The 17,337-nt window shown below is 56.0% G+C and overlaps 1 pseudogene; it reads left to right on the top strand.

The window, feature by feature from the left end:
• Nucleotides 1-10,888: 10,888 nt before the first annotated feature.
• Nucleotides 10,889-16,866, top strand: LOC119960539 (annotated as a pseudogene).
• The last annotated feature ends 471 nt before the right edge of the window (nt 16,867-17,337 follow it).

Below are 17,337 nucleotides of genomic sequence, written 5' to 3'. Positions count from 1 at the left end.
TAACATTATTTACAGTGGCACCTGGGTAGTATATCATTAAAACAGTGTTCCCTGGGTAGTATATCATTATTAACTGTGGTCTTTGGATAGAATATCATTATGTACAGTGGCCCCTGGTTAGTATATCATTATTTACAGTGGTCACTAGGTAGTATATCATTATTCACAGTGGTCCCTTGGCAGTATATCATTATTCACAATGACCCCTGGTTAGTTTATAATTATGTACAGTGGTCCATGTGTAGTATATCATTATTTACAGTGGTCCCTGGTTAGAATATCATTATTTATAGTGGTCCCTGGGTAGAATAACATTATTTACTGTGATCTTTGGATATAATATCATTATTTTCAGTGTACCCTGGACAGTATATCATTATTTACTGTGGTCCCTGGACAGTATATCATTATTTTCAGTGGACCCTGGACAGTATATCATTATTTTCAGTGGACCCTGGACAGTATATCATTATTTACTGTGGTCTCTGGGCAGTATATCATTATTTCCTGTGGTCCCTGGGCAGTATATCATTATTTACAGTGGTCCCTGGGCAGTATATCATTATTCACAGTGGTCCCTGGGCAGTATATCATTATTCACAGTGGTCCCTGGGCAGTATATAATTATTTACAGTTGTCCCTGGGCAGTATATCTTTATGTACAGTGGTCCCTGGCTAGTGTATCATTATTTACAGTGGGCCCTGGGCAGTATATCATTATTTACAGTGTTCCCTGGGTAGTATATCATTATTTACAGCGGTCGCTGGGCAGAATATCATTATATACAGTGTTCCCTTGGTAGTATATCATTATGTACAGTGATCCCTGGGCAGAATATTATTATTTAAAGGGGCCCCTGGGCAGAATATCATTATTTACAGTGGTCCCTGGGCAGTACACCATTATTCACAGTGGTCCCTGGACAGTATATCATTATTTACAGTGGTCCCTGGGCAGTATATCATTATTTACAGTGTTTGCTGGGAAGTGTATCATAATTTACAGTGGTCCCTGTGTAGAATATAATTATTTACAATGGTCCCTGGACAGTATATCATTATCTACAGTGTTCGCTGGGTAGTGTATCATTCTTTACAGTGGCCCCTGTGTAGTATAGCATTATTTACAGTGGTCCCCGTGTAGTATATCGTTATTTGCAGTGGTCCCTGGGTAGTATATCATTCTATACAGTGTGCCCTGGGTAGTATATCATTATTTGCAGTGGTCCCTGGGTAGTATATCATTAGTTACAGAGGTCCCTGTGTAGTATATAATTAATTACAGTGGTCCCTGGGTAGAATATCATTATTAACTGTGGTCTTTGGATAGAATATCATTATGTACAGTGGCCCCTGGTTAGTATATCATTATTCACAGTGGTCCCTGGGCAGTATATCATTATTCACAGTGACCCCTGGTTAGTTTATCATTATGTACAGTGGTCCATGTGTAGTATATCATTATTTACAGTGGTCCCTGTGTAGAATGTCATTATATATAGTGGTCCCTGGGTAGAATATCATTATTTACTGTGATCTTTGGATAGAATATCATTATTTTCAATGGGCCCTGGGCAGTATATCATTATTTTCTGTGGCCCCTGGGCAATATATCATTATTCACAGTGGTCCCTGGGCAGTATATCATTATTCACAGTGATCCCTGGGCCGTATATAATTAAAACAGTGTCCCCTGGGTAGTATAACATTATTTACAGTGGCACCTGGGTAGTATATCATTAAAACAGTGTTCCCTGGGTAGTATATCATTATTAACTGTGGTCTTTGGATAGAATATCATTATGTACAGTGGCCCCTGGTTAGTATATCATTATTTACAGTGGTCACTAGGTAGTATATCATTATTCACAGTGGTCCCTTGGCAGTATATCATTATTCACAATGACCCCTGGTTAGTTTATAATTATGTACAGTGGTCCATGTGTAGTATATCATTATTTACAGTGGTCCCTGGTTAGAATATCATTATTTATAGTGGTCCCTGTGTAGAATAACATTATTTACTGTGATCTTTGGATATAATATCATTATTTTCAGTGTACCCTGGACAGTATATCATTATTTACTGTGGTCCCTGGACAGTATATCATTATTTTCAGTGGACCCTGGACAGTATATCATTATTTTCAGTGGACCCTGGACAGTATATCATTATTTACTGTGGTCTCTGGGCAGTATATCATTATTTCCTGTGGTCCCTGGGCAGTATATCATTATTTACAGTGGTCCCTGGGCAGTATATCATTATTTTCAGTGGACCCTGGACAGTATATCATTATTTACTGTGGTCTCTGGGCAGTAGATCATTATTTCCTGTGGTCCCTGGGCAATATATCGTTATCCACAGTGGTCCCTGGGCAGTATATCATTATTAACAGTGGTCCCTGGTCAGTATATCATTATTCACAGTGGTCCCTGGGCAATATATCATTATTCACAGTGGTCCCTGGGCAATATATCATTATTCACAGTGCTCCCTGGGCAATTCATCATTATTCACAGTGCTCCCTGGGCAGTATATCATTATTTACCGCGGTCCCTGGGTAGTAGATCATTATTTACAGTGGTCCCTGTGTAGAATATAATTATTTACAGTGGTCCCTGGGCAGTATACCATTGTTTAAAATGGTCCCTGGCTAGTATATCATTATTTACAGTGGTCCTTGAGTAGAATATCATTAATTACAGAGGTCCTTGAGTAGTATATCATTATTTACAGTGGTCCCTGGGCAGTATACCATTATTTACAGTGGTCCCTGGGCAGTATTTCATTATTAACAGTGGCCTTTGGGTAGAATATCATTATTTACAGCGGTCCCTGGGCAGTATATCATTATTTACAGTGGTCCCTGGGCAGAATATAATTATTTACAGTGGTCCCTGGGCAGTATATCATTAGGGGCAGCACGGTAGCATGGTGGTTAGCATACATGCTTCACAGCTCCAGGGTCCCAGGTTCGATTCCCGGCTGGGTCACTGTCTGTGTGGAGTCTGCACGTCCACCCCGTGTGTGCGTGGGTTTCCTCCGGGTGCTCCGGTTTCCTCCCACAGTCCAAAGATGTGCGGGTTAGGTGTATTGGCCATGATAAATTGCCCGTAGTGTGCTAAAAAGTAAGGTTAAGGGGAGGTGGGGGTTTTTGGGTTACGGGTATAGGGTGGATACGTGGGTTTGAGTGGGGTCACCATTGCTCGGCACAACATCGAGGTCCGAAGGGCCTGTTCTGTGCTGTACTGTTCTATTTACAGTGGTCCCTGGGTAGTATATCATTATTTACAGTGATCCCTCGATAGTATATCATTATTTACAGTGGTCCCTGGGCAGAATATCATTATTTACAGTGTTCCCTGGGTAGTATATCATTAATTACAGTGATCCCTCGTCAGTATATCATGACTTATAGCGGTCCTGGGCAGTATATCATTATTTACAGTAGTCTCTGGACAGTTGTTCATCATTTACAGTGGTCCCTAGGTAATATATCATTATTCACAGTGGTCCCTGGGCAGTATATCATTATTTACAGTGGTCCCTGGGCAGTATATCATTATTTACAGAGGTCCCTGTGTAGAATATCATTATTTACAGTGGTCTTGGGTAGTATATCATTATTTACAGTGGTCCCTGGGTAGAATATCATTATTTGCAGTGGTTGCTGGGCAGTATACCATTATTTACAGTTGTCCCTGGCTAGTATGTCTTAGTTTACAGTGGTACCTGTGTAGTATATCATTATTTACATAGGTCCCAGGGTACAATATCATTAATTACTGTGTTCTTTGGGTAGAATATCATTATTTACAGTGGTCCCTGGGCAGTATATCATTATTGACAGTGATCCCTGGGCAGTATATCATTATTTGCAGAGCCCTGTATCAATCCCAAACTAATCCCACTGCCCCACTCTCTCCTCATAGCCCTGTATCAATCCCCAAACTAATCCCACTCTCCCCACAGCCCTGTGTCAACCCCCAAACTAATCCCACTGTCCCCACAGCCCTGGGTCAATCTCCAAACTAATCCCACTCTCCCCACAGCCCTGGGTCAATCTCCAAACTAATCCCACTGCCCCACAGCCCTGGGTCAATCCCCAATACTAATATCATTCTCCCCTTAGCTCTGTGGGGAATGTTCCATCATGATCACATTTCTGATTGTGGAATCTTACTGTGCAATCAATGTTCCTGCTCAGTTTGTCCACCTTCGAGTATAAAGAGAGATTTAAATCCATTTTCAGAGAGTGTGAACTTAATTTTGAAAGTGCCCCATGTGTGGGCTCTTCCTGTGCATACGCTGCCTTCAGAATTCCCCCAATTAAAAACAAGGTGAGAGAGGAGCGTCAGGAGTGGGTTAACAGAAAGCAGTTGGGGTTATCAAACTGACCATTTTAATTTAATCTAAATTATTCAATTTTAATTTCAGAAATTGACATCAGAGGATTTCAGTGCAAAACCCCATTGAACCTCCCTGTCTAATAATATGATCGTGTTGCCGATGACCCTTTATTTATTCAGGAAATACCTTATATCTCCAAGTGGGAAAAATCAAATTGAATCCAAAATTATAGAGCTGATCACTGAAGAAATCTGCCTGTGAGTATCAGAATAAGATTGTCCCCATCAAAGTCTCCCAAGGCAGGAATATCCTGTGGTTTCTTACTGGTCTTTACCCATTGTATAGAAAGCCCCCCTTGGGAGACAGACAAATAGACATCCCAAACTAGTCAGAAATTCAGGGGAAATAAATATTAACATCAAGACTGAAGTAACAGGACATTGCTCGATCTGTTGCTGTCGCCTGAATTAACATAACCATAGACAGGACAAATGGCTCTGGCCTCTCCTGTGAAGACACATCTTTGGTAAACAATCACAGCGGACAGACTGAAAACATTCGTGACAGAAAGTCATGGGGTAGGGCTGCACACAGATCTCTGAGGACATTTCAGACAATACTGTTTCTAATCATTTCCCAATAGTATTTTAACTTATGCTTCAATTCTGTTATACAGAAATGTGGTCCCTGTGGGATGATTGTGTTAAGGCAGCAGCTTGCTGGATCGATTGCTGTGTCATTTATCAATTGTAAGATTGGTATCTCTTGTCAGTCATTTACATGTCAATATTGAGCAATCCTCAGAGGCAGACATTCCACACATGGCAGAGACCAGGGCTGGAGTTTGCTCACAGCTCACTGAGGGTAAATCTGAGTCTGGGGGACTTCAGTTCTCAAACCAATCCTCCCACTACACTGAAAACATTGCTCCTCTTGTTCAGTGTGTGTCTGTGTGTGTTGCTGAATGTGTCAATCTGTTTGTTTCTCACCTGTGAATTGTGTGTGTTGGTATGTTGCTGAGAGATTGACAGGAGAGTGGAAATGCTGGATTCCTGTTGTGCTGTTTTGTGTAGGTTTGAAAATGTCCCTCTTATTGTATTGTTAACCAATTTTATCTCTTTTTCTCCCAAGGGATTTTTATTTGGAGAACTTAAAGGTAGTCGGGAATACAAAGAAGAGGATTTGGTGGAGATGACGAGGGAGTGAGAATTCATCCAGAGCGCTGGTTGAGGCCTGTTCCGCAGGCTTGACCCAGGGTGAGTTGTGTCTGGTTATTACCCTGATTTAATGCACATATGTGAGGGACAATGAGAATGAGATCGGGGGAGGGCGGGAGAGAGAGACGGAGAAAAACCAGGGAAGCGGGAACTGCCTCTCAATCTTTGTTATTCTGTGGTTTATAACTGTGATATTTCTAGGTGGATGTTGCTGAGAGTTTGTGTAACTGAGAGGGGGCATCTTGGCCTCTTGCTGTGTTTCTAGTTGAAACATTTTCCTGCGTATTACTTAATGTTCTCTCTCTTTTCCCCAGGAATTTGAATTTTGAAGACTGCAATGTGACCAGGAATCTTTGGACAAGGGATTTTCTCCAGAGGACAAGTGGGTGGATTGAGGCCTACTCCAAAGGCCGCACTCACACGAGTTGTCTTTTTATTGCCACCCCGGCATTGCACTCAGACACAAACACATTAAACCTTTGGTGGGTGACAAAGAGTGAATTAAAAATCTGTAATGTGAAGCTTTCTAAATTTTGATCCTGAATCCAAACTAACAGGGGTTATTTTAAACCTGGGTGTCCCGAAAGCGGGAGGGAATTGGATTTCATTGCCTGAGCCCCGGTCACTCTCCGTATAACCTGTTAGCTATTTTAAACAACACTCAACACTTCTGACTGCATCTTCTGGGATATTTCTGTGTACCGGTGGACTTTGTTATAAAAGGTTTTTATTAGTTTTAAGAGGCAGTTTAACGCTGTCAGAGAATTGAAGGGAGTTCTTTAGAACATAGAACAGTACCGCACAGAACAGGCCCTTCGGCCCTCGATGTTGTGCCGAGCAATGATCACCCTACTCAAACCCACGTATCCACCCTATACCCATAACCCAACAACTCCCCCCCAACCTTACTTTTAAGGACACTACGGGCAATTTAGCATGGCCAATCCACCTAACCCGCACATCTTTGGACTGTGGGAGGAAACCGGAGCACCCGGAGGAAACCCACGCACACACGGGGAGGACGTGCAGACTCCGCACAAACAGTGACCCAGCCGGGAATCGAACCTGGGACCCTGGAGCTGTGAAGCATTTATGCTAACCACCATGTTACCGTGCTGTCCAATCCACACACAGGATGATGGTGGAGGAAGAGGTTTGGATCCATGGGGAATGGGGCTAGAAGCAGGAGTGAGTGGGGGGAGGAGAGGAAGTACAGCACCCCACCTGGTTAGGATCACATTGCTGCTGCTGTGGGATCTTGCTGTTCATGCACAGGACTGTGGCCTTTGCCCACAAAGCAATTGTGATCACAACTCTTAAAAATAAAATAGCACATGGACTGCAAAGTGGGTTCGAAGATCTCAAATTTGAAAGTCTTGGGACTGAGTGAGTTGAACCGTTTTCACAGGGGACTGAGTGAGATGGACTGATTAGTGATATGTTGGTGATGGGGAGGGGAGTGCATGTGTGGGTGTGGGATGGGCTGGGGGCGGTAATTCAGCTCACCGAGTTCTCCAAAGTAACCAAACTTTCCCCCACTCCCCCCGCCTCACTGCCAGTTTTAAAGAGGGACTTTCATTTCATTTCATTCAGACAATTTGCCAATTGCCCAGTTCCTGCCTTTTACTGGAATGTCACTGTTGGCTGTGGAAAAGCTCAGGGTTGCGTTTGAATTGACTTTGGCAAAGTTTATGCTGGTCAAATTATCTGTCTCTGTCCCCGTCTTACTCCCCGAGACAGAGAAATGGGTGTAGAGAGAGTGGCGAGGGAGGGGAGAGAGCGAGGGAAACAGGAATAGAGAGCAGAATAGAGGTGGAGTTTGGTGTGAGGGTTGGGTGGGGGGAGGGGGTTAGGCACAAAGTATCTGGGGGGTCTACAGTGTGGAGTCAGTGCCCTGCTCCCAGTCTCAGGGAGGTGGGGCAGGGGAGGGGATAGGTTATGTCTGCCCCCTCCTGTACAGTCTATGAACAGTTTAATTTGACATTGTGTGTGGTCACTAAGCTCAGGAAAGGCTGCATGCCATTGGTAAACAGCAGGACCCCACAGGCAGCAATGTGATCCTATCCGGGTGGGGAGATGAGAGATACACTTTCCTTCCCCTACCTGCTGTCATCCTCCTTCCCCCTCGCCCCCCGTACCCACACACTCTCTCTGAACACCCCCCCCCCCCATCCCACCCGTGACCACCATCTGTATTGCCAGTCTGCAGACACATCCCCTCTGTCCCCAGAAAGAGTTACACTCCCCCCTTTCCACTGGCAAATCAGCTGCCTATTCCTTCAGGAGTCTTTTTACAATCACCCTTCCAGCAAATATTTCTATTCCCAAATCAGGTACAGAAAGTGGGAGAAGTTAGTGGAAGCTGAGTTTACAGATCTTTAACACCAGATTGCATTCTGGATTAATCCTGGCAGGTTTATCCATTGCGATGAAGTGAGGCTATAGTGACATGTCCAGGAATTAGTTTCAATTGAGATTTAGTGACGGGCTGACATTGAATCTGTCCCTTTGTCTCTCCTTCTCTTTACCCATGTCTCCATCTGTTTCCTCCTTCTGGTGAACATATTGTACTAACTATTCACCATGTATTACACTCTTCCACGCTGTTGCCCATGTTGGCTCCGCCTATGGACCATTGTACGATATGGCTCTGAATGTACCATGCTGGGGCATGTGTGGGCTCCGCCTATGGACCAGTGTACGATATGACTCTGAATGTACCATGCTGGGGCCTGTGTGGGCCCCGCCTATGGACCATTGTACGATATGGCTCTGAATGTACCATGCTAGGGCCTGTGTGGGCTCCGCCTATGGACCATTGTACGGTATGACTCTGAATGTACCATGCTGGGGCCTGTGTGGGCTCCGCCCCTTGAGGGTCGGTATAAAACGCTGCTGCCATGTAGGCGGCTATTAGTAGTAGAGCAGTCGCAGGCAGGGACTGTTCTAGACAATATAAGCCACAGTTTACATCCACTCACTGACTCACGTGAATTGCTGGTCGCATTAATTTAATTGACTACAACACCACAATGGAATCGGCCCTCAAACCTGACCGACGGGAACTTCACCCACAGGCCGCGGAAGACAAAGGGATTTTTTAGCACTGGCTCCGCTGTTTTGTGGCCTACGTCGCCGCCTCCTCCTCGCCTTCCGTCACCGACGATTAGAAGCTGAGCCTCCTCCACGCTGGGGTGAGCCATCGAATTTCTGAACAACTCGAGGAATCCTCCGCATATGCGGCCGCCCTGGCGATGCTGAAGCGCCGATACGTAAGGCTGGTGAACGAGGTGTATGCACGACACCTCCTCACCACTCGCCGCCGCCAAATGCCCCAGGGAACCGCTGGAGGAGTAGCTACGCCACCTCAAAGTCCTCGCGCAAAGTTGCAACTACCAGGCTATTATGGCCTCGCAACATATGGACCTCGCCGTCCGGGATGCCTACGTGGCTGGAGTCAGGTCGAACTATGTCAGACAGCGCATGCTCGAGAAAGGCGCCCTCGACATGGAAGAGACAGTAAAACTAGCCAACTCCTTAGAAGTAGCGTTTCAAAGCCTCAACGCGTTCCCATCTGATCACGCGGCCCCCTCGTGGACCCCCGACCAGAGAGTACCCCGGGCCTGTGTCGAGCGGCTGCCCCCCAACCCGGGGGGCTATCCTGCTATTTTTGCAACCAGCACCAGCCCCTCAGGCAGCGCTGCCCATCTCGGAACGCCAACTGCAGTAACTGCGGCAAAAAGGGGCACTTGGCCAAAGTTTGCCTGACCAAGTCTAAATCCTCCAAGTCGCAGGCCCGACTCTCAGGCCAGTGTGGATCCTGGGATTCCTGGAGGGTGTGGAGGGGTCGGACGTGGTGGCCTATGTGGTCACCAGGTTGAGTTCACTGATGGGAGCAGGGTCCTTTCAGGGGCCCCAGGAGCTGGAGGGGCCGACAGAGTATTGGCGAGGAGGCCCAAGCCTAATGAGCCGCCGCGAGTGGTGCTCGTGCGGTTCCACCTGTTCGCTGAGCGGGACTGTGCGCTCAGGTGGGCCAAGAAGGAGCGGAGCAGCAGGTTGGAGAGGGCGGAGGTTCGGATCAACCAGGATTTGAGCGCGGAGATGGCGAAGAAGAGGGCCGGGTACAACTGGACGAAGGCGGTGCTGAACAGGAGGGGTGTGAAGTTTGGCATGCTGCAGCCGGCGCGTCTCTGGGTCAGTTACAAGGACCGACACCTCTACTTCTAGTCCCCGGAGGAAGCGTGGGCCTTTGTTCAGGATGAAAAATTGAACTCAAAGTGAGGGTTGGGTACAGGGGGTCGCGTGAAGGGATGGTCCGGGATAGCTGTGCTACATTATGAGGGGGCTACCTGTTTATTATTGCTTCTTTGTTGATTTGAGGGTGGGTTGGGCACAGTTTTTGGTTGGGTCTGTTGGATGGGCTCGGAAAGGGAGGAAGGCCAGTGGTGTTGGTGGCTGACGGCGGGGAGGGGGAATGGGGCCCTTCGGGGGAGTTGAGGCCTGAGTTGGGGGTGCGTGGACCAGGCTTGTAAAGAGAGCTGTGCCAGAGGAGACGGGGTCGGGCGGGTTGAAAACGCCCTGGCTCACTGAGGGCTGAAGGGGGAGGAGGAGAACCTGCTGGTGGGTAATGGGGGGAAGGGGCTGCCCCACACTGGGAGGGGTCGAAGGAGTGGCGGGAGTGGCCGGGGTCAGCAGGAGTCGGCTGACTTACCGAAATGCAATGGGGGCAGCAATGCAGCTAGGGGGTCCTAGCTGGGGGTAGGTGGGGCCTAGCTGGGGGTAGGGGGCCTAGCTGGGGGTAGGGGGGCCTAGCTGGGGGTAGGGGTGTCCAAGCTGGGGGTAGGGGGGCCTAGTTGGGGGTAGGGGGGTCCTAGCTGGGGGTAGTGGGTGTCCTAGCTGGGGGTAGGGGGTGACCTAGCTGGGGGTAGGGGGCGGCCTAGCTGGGGGTAGGGTGGGCCTAGCTGGGGGTAGGGGGTGACGTAGCTGGGGGTAGGAGGCGGCCAAACTGGGGTAGGGGGCATAGCTGGTGGTAGGGGGGCTTGGCTGGGGGTAGGGGTGCCTAGCTGGGGGTAGGGGGGCCCTAGCTGGGGGTAGGGGGGACTAGCTGGGGGTACGGGGGGCCTAGCTGGAGGTAGGGGGGCCTAGCTGGGGTAGGAGGGGGCCTAGCTGGGGGTAGGGGGGCCTAGCTGGGAGTAGGGGGGCCTAGCTGGGGTAGGGGGGGCCTAGTTGGGGGTAGGGGGTCCTAGCTGGGGGTACGGGGGGCCAAGCTGGGTGTAGGGGGGCCTAGCTGGGGTAGGAGGGGGCCTAGCTGGGGGTAGGAGGGGGCCTAGCTGGGGTAGGGGGGGCCTAGCTGGGGGTAGGGGGGCCTATCTGGGCGTAAGGGGGCATAGCTGGGGGTAGGGGGGCCTAGCTGGGGGTAGTGGGTCCTAGCTGGGGGTAGGGGGGCCTAGCTGGGGGTACGGGGGGCCTAGCTGGGGGTAGGGGGGCCAAGCTGGGAGTAGGAGGGGGCCTAGCTGGGGGTAGGGGGGGCCTAGCAGGGGGTAGGGGGGCCTAGCTGGGGATAGGAGGGGGCCTAGCTGGGGGTAGGGGGCCTAGCTGGGGGTAGGGGGGCCTAGCTGGTAGGGGGGCCTAGCTGGGGGTATGGTGGCCTAGCTGGGGGTAGGGGGGCCTAGCTGGGTGTAGGGGGGCCTACCTGTGGTTATGGGGGGCCTAGCTGGGGGTAGGGTGGCCTAGCTGGGAGTAGGGGGGCCTAGGTGGGGGTAGGGGGGGCTAGCTGGGGGTAAGGGGGCCTAGCTGGGAGTAGGGTGGCCTAGCTGGGGGTCGGGGGGCCTAGCTGGGGTTAGTGGGGGTCCTAGCTGGGGGTAGGGTGGGTTAGGGTCGGGGTGGGGGGGGCCTAGCTGGGGGTAAGGGGGCCTAGCTAGGAGTAGGGTGGCCTAGCTGGGGGTAGGGGGGGCTTAGCTGGGGTAGGAGGGGGCCTAGCTGGGGGTAGGAGGGGGCCTAGCTGGGAGCAGGGGGCCTAGGTGTGGGTAGGGGGGTCCAAGTTGGGGGTAAGGGGGCCTAGCTGGGAGTAGGGTGGCCTAGCTGGGGGTAGGGGGGCTAGCTGGGGGTAGTGGGGGTCCTAGCTGGGGGTAGGGGGTCCGAGCTGGGGGTACGGGGGGGCCTAGCTGGGGGTAGGGGGTGCCAAGCTGGGGGTAGGAGGGGGCCTAGCTGGGGGTAGGGGGGGCCTAGCAGGGGGTAGGGGGGGCCTAGCTGGGGGTAGGAGGGGGCCTAGCTGGGGTTAGGGGGCCTAGCTGGGGGTAGGCGGGCCTAGCTGGGAGTAGGGGGGCCTAGCTGGGTGTAGGGTTGCCTAGCTGGGGGTAGAGGGGCATAGCTGGGGTTAGGGGGGCCTACCTGTGGTTATGGGGGGCCTTGCTGGGGGTAGGGGGACACCTAGCTGTGTGTAGGGGAGACCTAGCTTGGGGTAGTGGGGAGACCTAGCTGGGGGTAGGGGGACCATAGCTGGGGGTAGGGGGGCCTAGCTGTGGGTAGGGGAGCCATGCTGGGTGTAGGGGGGGCCTAGCTGGGGGTAGGGGGGACTAGCTGGGGGTAGGGGGGCCTAGCTGGGGGTAGGGGGGCCTAGCTGGGTGTAGGGTGGCCTAGCTGGGGGTAGGAGGGGGCCTAGCTGGGGTTAGGGGGCCTAACTGGGGGTAGGCGGGCCTAGCTGGGAGTAGGGGGGCCTAGCTGGGTGTAGGGTTGCCTAGCTGGGGGTAGAGGGGCATAGCTGGGGTTAGGGGGGCCTACCTGTGGTTATGGGGGGCCTTGCTGGGGGTAGGGGGACACCTAGCTGTGTGTAGGGGAGACCTAGCTTGGGGTAGTGGGGAGACCTAGCTGGGGGTAGGGGGACCATAGCTGGGGGTAGGGGGGCCTAGCTGTGGGTAGGGGAGCCATGCTGGGTGTAGGGGGGCCTAGCTGGGGGTAGGGGGGACTAGCTGGGGGTAGGGGGGCCTAGCTGGGGGTAGGGGGGCCTAGCTGGGTGTAGGGTGGCCTAGCAGGGGGTAGGGGGGCCTAGCTGGGGGTAGGGGGGCCTAGCTGTGGGTAGGGGGGACCTAGCTGGGTGTAGGTTGGCCTAGCTGGTGGTAGGGCGGGTCCTAGCTTGTGGTAGGGGGTCCTAGCTGGGGGTAGGGGGGCCTAGCTGAGGGTAGGGGGGCCTAGATGGGGGTAGGAGGGGGCCTAGCTGGGGGTAGGGGGGACTAGCTGGGGGTAGGTGGGCCTAGCTGGGTGTAGGGGGCTATCTGGGGGAAGGGGGGCCTAGCTGGGGGGTGGGGGGGTCCCAGCTGGGGGTAGGGGTGGCCTTGCTGGGGGTAGGGGGGTCCTAGTTGGGGGTAGAAGGGAGCCTAGCTGGGGTTAGGGGGGGCTAGCTGCGGGAAGGGGGGCCTAGCTGGGGGTAGGAGGGGGCCTAGCTGGGGGTAGAGTGGCCTAGCTGGGGGTAGGGGTGGCTAGCTGGGGTAGGGGTGCCTAGCTGGGTGTAGGGGGGCCTAGCAGGGGGTAGGGGCCCTACCTGGGGGTAGGGGGGCCTAGCTGTTGGTAGGGGGGCCTAGCTGGGGGTAGGGGGGCCTAGCTGGGGGTGGGGGGGCCCTAGCTGGGGGTTGGGTGGCCTAGCTGGGGGTGGGGGGGCCTACCTGGGGGCAGGGGGGCTAGCTGGGCGTAGGGGGCCTAGCTGGGGGTATGGGGGGCCTAGATGGGGGTAGGGGGAGACCTAGCTGGGAGTAGGGGGAGACCTAGCTGGGCATAGTGGGGAGACCTAGCTGGGTTAGGGGGACCCTAGCTGGGGGTAGGGGGACCTAGCTGTGGGTAGGGGGGTCCTCGCTGGGGGTAGGGGGTCCTAGCTGGGGGTAGGGGGGCCTAGCTGGGGGTAGGGGGGCCTAACTGGGGGTAGGGGGCCTAGCTTGGGGTAGGGGATACCTAGCTGGGGGTAGGGGGGCCTAACTGAGGGTAGGGGGTCCTAGCAGGGGGTAGAGGGGCCTAGCTGGGGTATGGGGGCCTAGCTGGGTTTAAAGGGGGGTCCTAGCTGGGGGTAGGGGGGTCCTAGCTGGGGGAGGGGGTGTGGGGGGGGGGGACGGGTTGATGCTGAAATGGCCAAGCGGAAACTGGAATAGGTAGAGAGGGTCGGAACGGCGATCTGCCACCGTTGGGAACGGGCCTAGCGGGGGGCCGGGGCAAGTGGCGGGCGGAGGTGGGGTAATGGCTAGTCGTTAGGGGTTGCATGGCTGGCGGAGGAGGGGTTATGGCTAGTCGGTGGGGGGGGGGGGGCGTGGCTGGCGGAGGAGCGGTTATGGCTAGTCGGGCCGAGGGGGGGTGTGGCTGGCGGAGGAGGGGTTATGGCTAGTCGGCGAGGGAGCGTGGCTGGCGGAGGAGGGGTTATGGCTAGTCAGTGGGGGAGATGCTAGGCTGGCGGAGGAGGGGTTATGGCTAGTCGGCGGGGGAGGGGCGTGTCTGGCTGAGGAGGGGTTATGACTAGTCGTCGGGGGAGGGGCTTGGCTGGCGGAGGAGGGGTTATGGCTAGTCGGCCAGGGGTGGCGTGGCTGGCCGAGGAGGGGTTATGGATAGTGGCTGGAGGGAGGGGATTGGCTTGCGGAGGAGAGGTTATGGCTTGTCGGCGGGGGTGGGTGTTGCTGGCCGAGGAGGGGTTATGGCTAGTCAACGGGGGGGGGGGGGGGTGGGGCTGGCCGAGGAGGGGTTATGGCTAGTCGGCGGGGGGGGCTGGGCTGGCCAAGGAGGGGTTATGGCTAGTCGGCGGAGGTGCGTGGCTGGCCGAGGAGGGTTTATGGCCAGTCGGCGGGGGGGGGGGGGGGTGGCGTGGGTGGCGGAGAAGGGGTTATGCTTAGTCGGCGGGGGTGGGTGTGGCTGGCCGAGGAGGGGTTATGGCTAGTCGGCGGGGGTGGGTGGGTGGGGGAGGGGCTGGCCGAGGAGGGGTTATGGCTAGTCGGCAGGGGAGGGGGGGGAGGGGCGTGGCTGGCCGAGGAGTGGTTAAGGCTAGTCGGTGGGGGAGGGGGGCACGTGGCTTGCGGAGCTGGGGTTATGGCTAGTCGGCGGGGGGGCTTGGCTGGTGGAGGAGGGGTTATGGCTAGTCGGCTGGGGTGGGCGTGGCTGGCGGAGGAGGGGTTATGGCTAGTCGGTGGGGCGGGGCGTGGCTGGCGGAGGAGGGGTTATGGCTCGTCGGCGGGGGGGTGTGGCTGGCAGAGGAGGTGTTATGGCTAGTCGGCGGGAGAGGGGCGTGGCTGGCAGAGGAGGGGTTATCGCTAGTCGGCGGGGGGGGCGTGGCTGGTGGAGGAAGGGTTATGGTTAGTCGTCGGGGGGGCGTGGCTGTCAGAGGAGGGGTTATGGCTTGTCGTCGTGGGGGCGTGTCTGGCTGAGGAGGGGTTATGGCCAGTCGGCGGGGAGGGGCTTGGCTGGCAGAGGAGGGGTTATGGCTAGTCGGCCGGGGGGGCGTTGCTGGCCGAGGAGGGGTTATGGCTAGTCGGTGCAGGGAGGGGATTGGCTGGCGGAGGAGAGGTTATGGCTAGTCGGCGGGGGTGGGTGTGGCTGGCCGAGGAGTGGTTAAGGCTAGTCGGTGGGGGAGGGGGGCACGTGGCTTGCGGAGCTGGGGTTATGGCTAGTCGGCGGGGGGGCTTGGCTGGTGGAGGAGGGGTTATGGCTAGTCGGCTGGGGTGGGCGTGGCTGGTGGAGGAGGGGTTATGGCTAGTCTGCGGGTGGGGCGTGTCAGGTCGAGGAGGGGTTATGGCTAGTCGGCCGGGGGAGGGGCTTGGCTGGCGGAGGAGGGGTTATGGCTAGTCGGCGGCGGGGCGTGGCTGGCGGTGGGGTTATGGCTAGTCGGTGGGGGGGCACGTGGCTGGCGGAGGAGGGGTTATGGCTAGTCAGCGGGGGAGGGGCTTGGCTTGTGGAGCAGGGGTTAGTGCTAGTTGGCGGGGGGTGGCATGGCTGGCGGAGGAGGGGTTATGGCTAGTCGGCGGGGGTGTCGTGGTTGGCGGAGGAGGGGTTCTGGCTAGTCGGCGGGGGTGTCGTGGTTGGCGGAGGAGAGGTTATGGCTAGTCGGCGGGGGTGGGTGTTGCTGGCCGAGGAGGGGTTATGGCTAGTCGGCGGGGGGGGGGGGAGGGGCTGGCCGAGGAGGGGTTATGGCTAGTCGGCGGGGGGGGGGGGCTGGGCTGGCAAAGGAGGGGTTATGGCTAGTCGGCGGAGGTGCGTGGCTGGCGGAGGAGGGGTTATGGCTAGTCGGCGGGGGTGTCGTGGTTGGCGGAGGAGGGGTTCTGGCTAGTCGGCGGGGGAGGGGCTTGGCTGGCGGAGGAGAGGTTATGGCTAGTCGGCGGGGGGGCGTGGCTGGCGGAGGTGGGGTTATGGCTAGTCAGCGGGGGAGGGGCTTGGCTTGTGGAGCAGGGGTTAGGGCTAGTTGGCGGGGGGGGGGGTAGCATGGCTGGCGGAGGAGGGGTTATGGCTAGTCGGCGGGGGTGTCGTGGTTGGCGGAGGAGGGGTTCTGGCTCGTCGGCGGGGAGGGGCGTGGCTGGCCGAGGAGGGGTTATGGATAGTCGCTGGAGGGAGGGGATTGGCTTGCGGAGGAGAGCTTATGGCTAGTCGGCGGGGGTGGGTGTTGCTGGCCGAGGAGGGGTTATGGCTAGTCGGCGGGGGGGGGGGAGGGGCTGGCCGAGGAGGGGTTATGGCTAGTCGGCGGGGGGGGGCTGGGCTGGCCAAGGAGGGGTTATGGCTAGTCGGCGGAGGTGCGTGGCTGGCCGAGGAGGGTTTATGGCCAGTCGGCGGGGGGGGGGGGGGGGGTGGCGTTGGTGGCGGAGAAGGGGTTATGCCTAGTCGGCGGGGGTGGGTGTGGCTGGCCGAGGAGGGGTTATGGCTAGTCGGCGGGGGTGGGGGGGGTGGGGGAGGGGCTGGCCGATGAGGGGTTATGGCTAGTCGGCGGGGGAGGGGGGGAGGGGCGTGGCTGGCCGAGGAGTGGTTAAGGCTAGTCGGTGGGGGAGGGGGGCACGTGGCTTGCGGAGCTGGGGTTATGGCTAGTCGGCGGGGGGGCTTGGCTGGTGGAGGAGGGGTTATGGCTTGTCAGCTGGGGTGGGCGTGGCTGGCGGAGGAGGGGTTATGGCTAGTCGGCGGGGGCGGGGCGTGGCTGGCGGAGGAGGGGTTATGGCTCGTCGGCGGGGGGGGGGTGTGGCTGGCAGAGGAGGGGTTATGGCTAGTCGGCGGGAGAGGGGCGTGGCTGGCAGAGGAGGGGTTATCGCTAGTCGGCGGGGGGGCGTGGCTGGTGGAGGAAGGGTTATGGTTAGTCGTCGGGGGGGCGTGGCTGTCAGAGGAGGGGTTATGGCTAGTCGTCGTGGGGGCGTGTCTGGCTGAGGAGGGGTTATGTCCAGTCGGCGGGGAGGGGCTTGGCTGGCAGAGGAGGGGTTATGGCTAGTCGGCCGGGGGGGCGTTGCTGGCCGAGGAGGGGTTATGGCTAGTCGGTGCAGGGAGGGGATTGGCTGGCGGAGGAGAGGTTATGGCTAGTCGGCGGGGGTGGGTGTGGCTGGCCGAGGAGGGGTTATGGCTAGTCGGCGGGGGGGCGTGGCTGGCCGAGGAGGGGTTATGGCTAGTCGGTGGGAGGGGCGTTGCTGGCCGAGGAGGGGTTATGGCTAGTCGGTGGGGGAGGGGGGCGTGGCTGGCGTAGGAGGGGTTATGGCTAGTCGGCGGGGGGGGGGGTGTGGCTGGCGGAGGTGGGGTTATGGCTAGTCAGCGGGGGGTGGCGTGGCTGGCTGA

The sequence above is a fragment of the Scyliorhinus canicula genome, unplaced genomic scaffold (assembly GCF_902713615.1).
Source record: "Scyliorhinus canicula unplaced genomic scaffold, sScyCan1.1, whole genome shotgun sequence".
In the NCBI taxonomy this organism is placed as follows: Eukaryota; Metazoa; Chordata; class Chondrichthyes; order Carcharhiniformes; family Scyliorhinidae; genus Scyliorhinus; species Scyliorhinus canicula.
The sequence above is the reverse complement of the archived record's forward strand: the minus strand, read 5'-3'. Positions and strand labels throughout refer to the sequence as shown.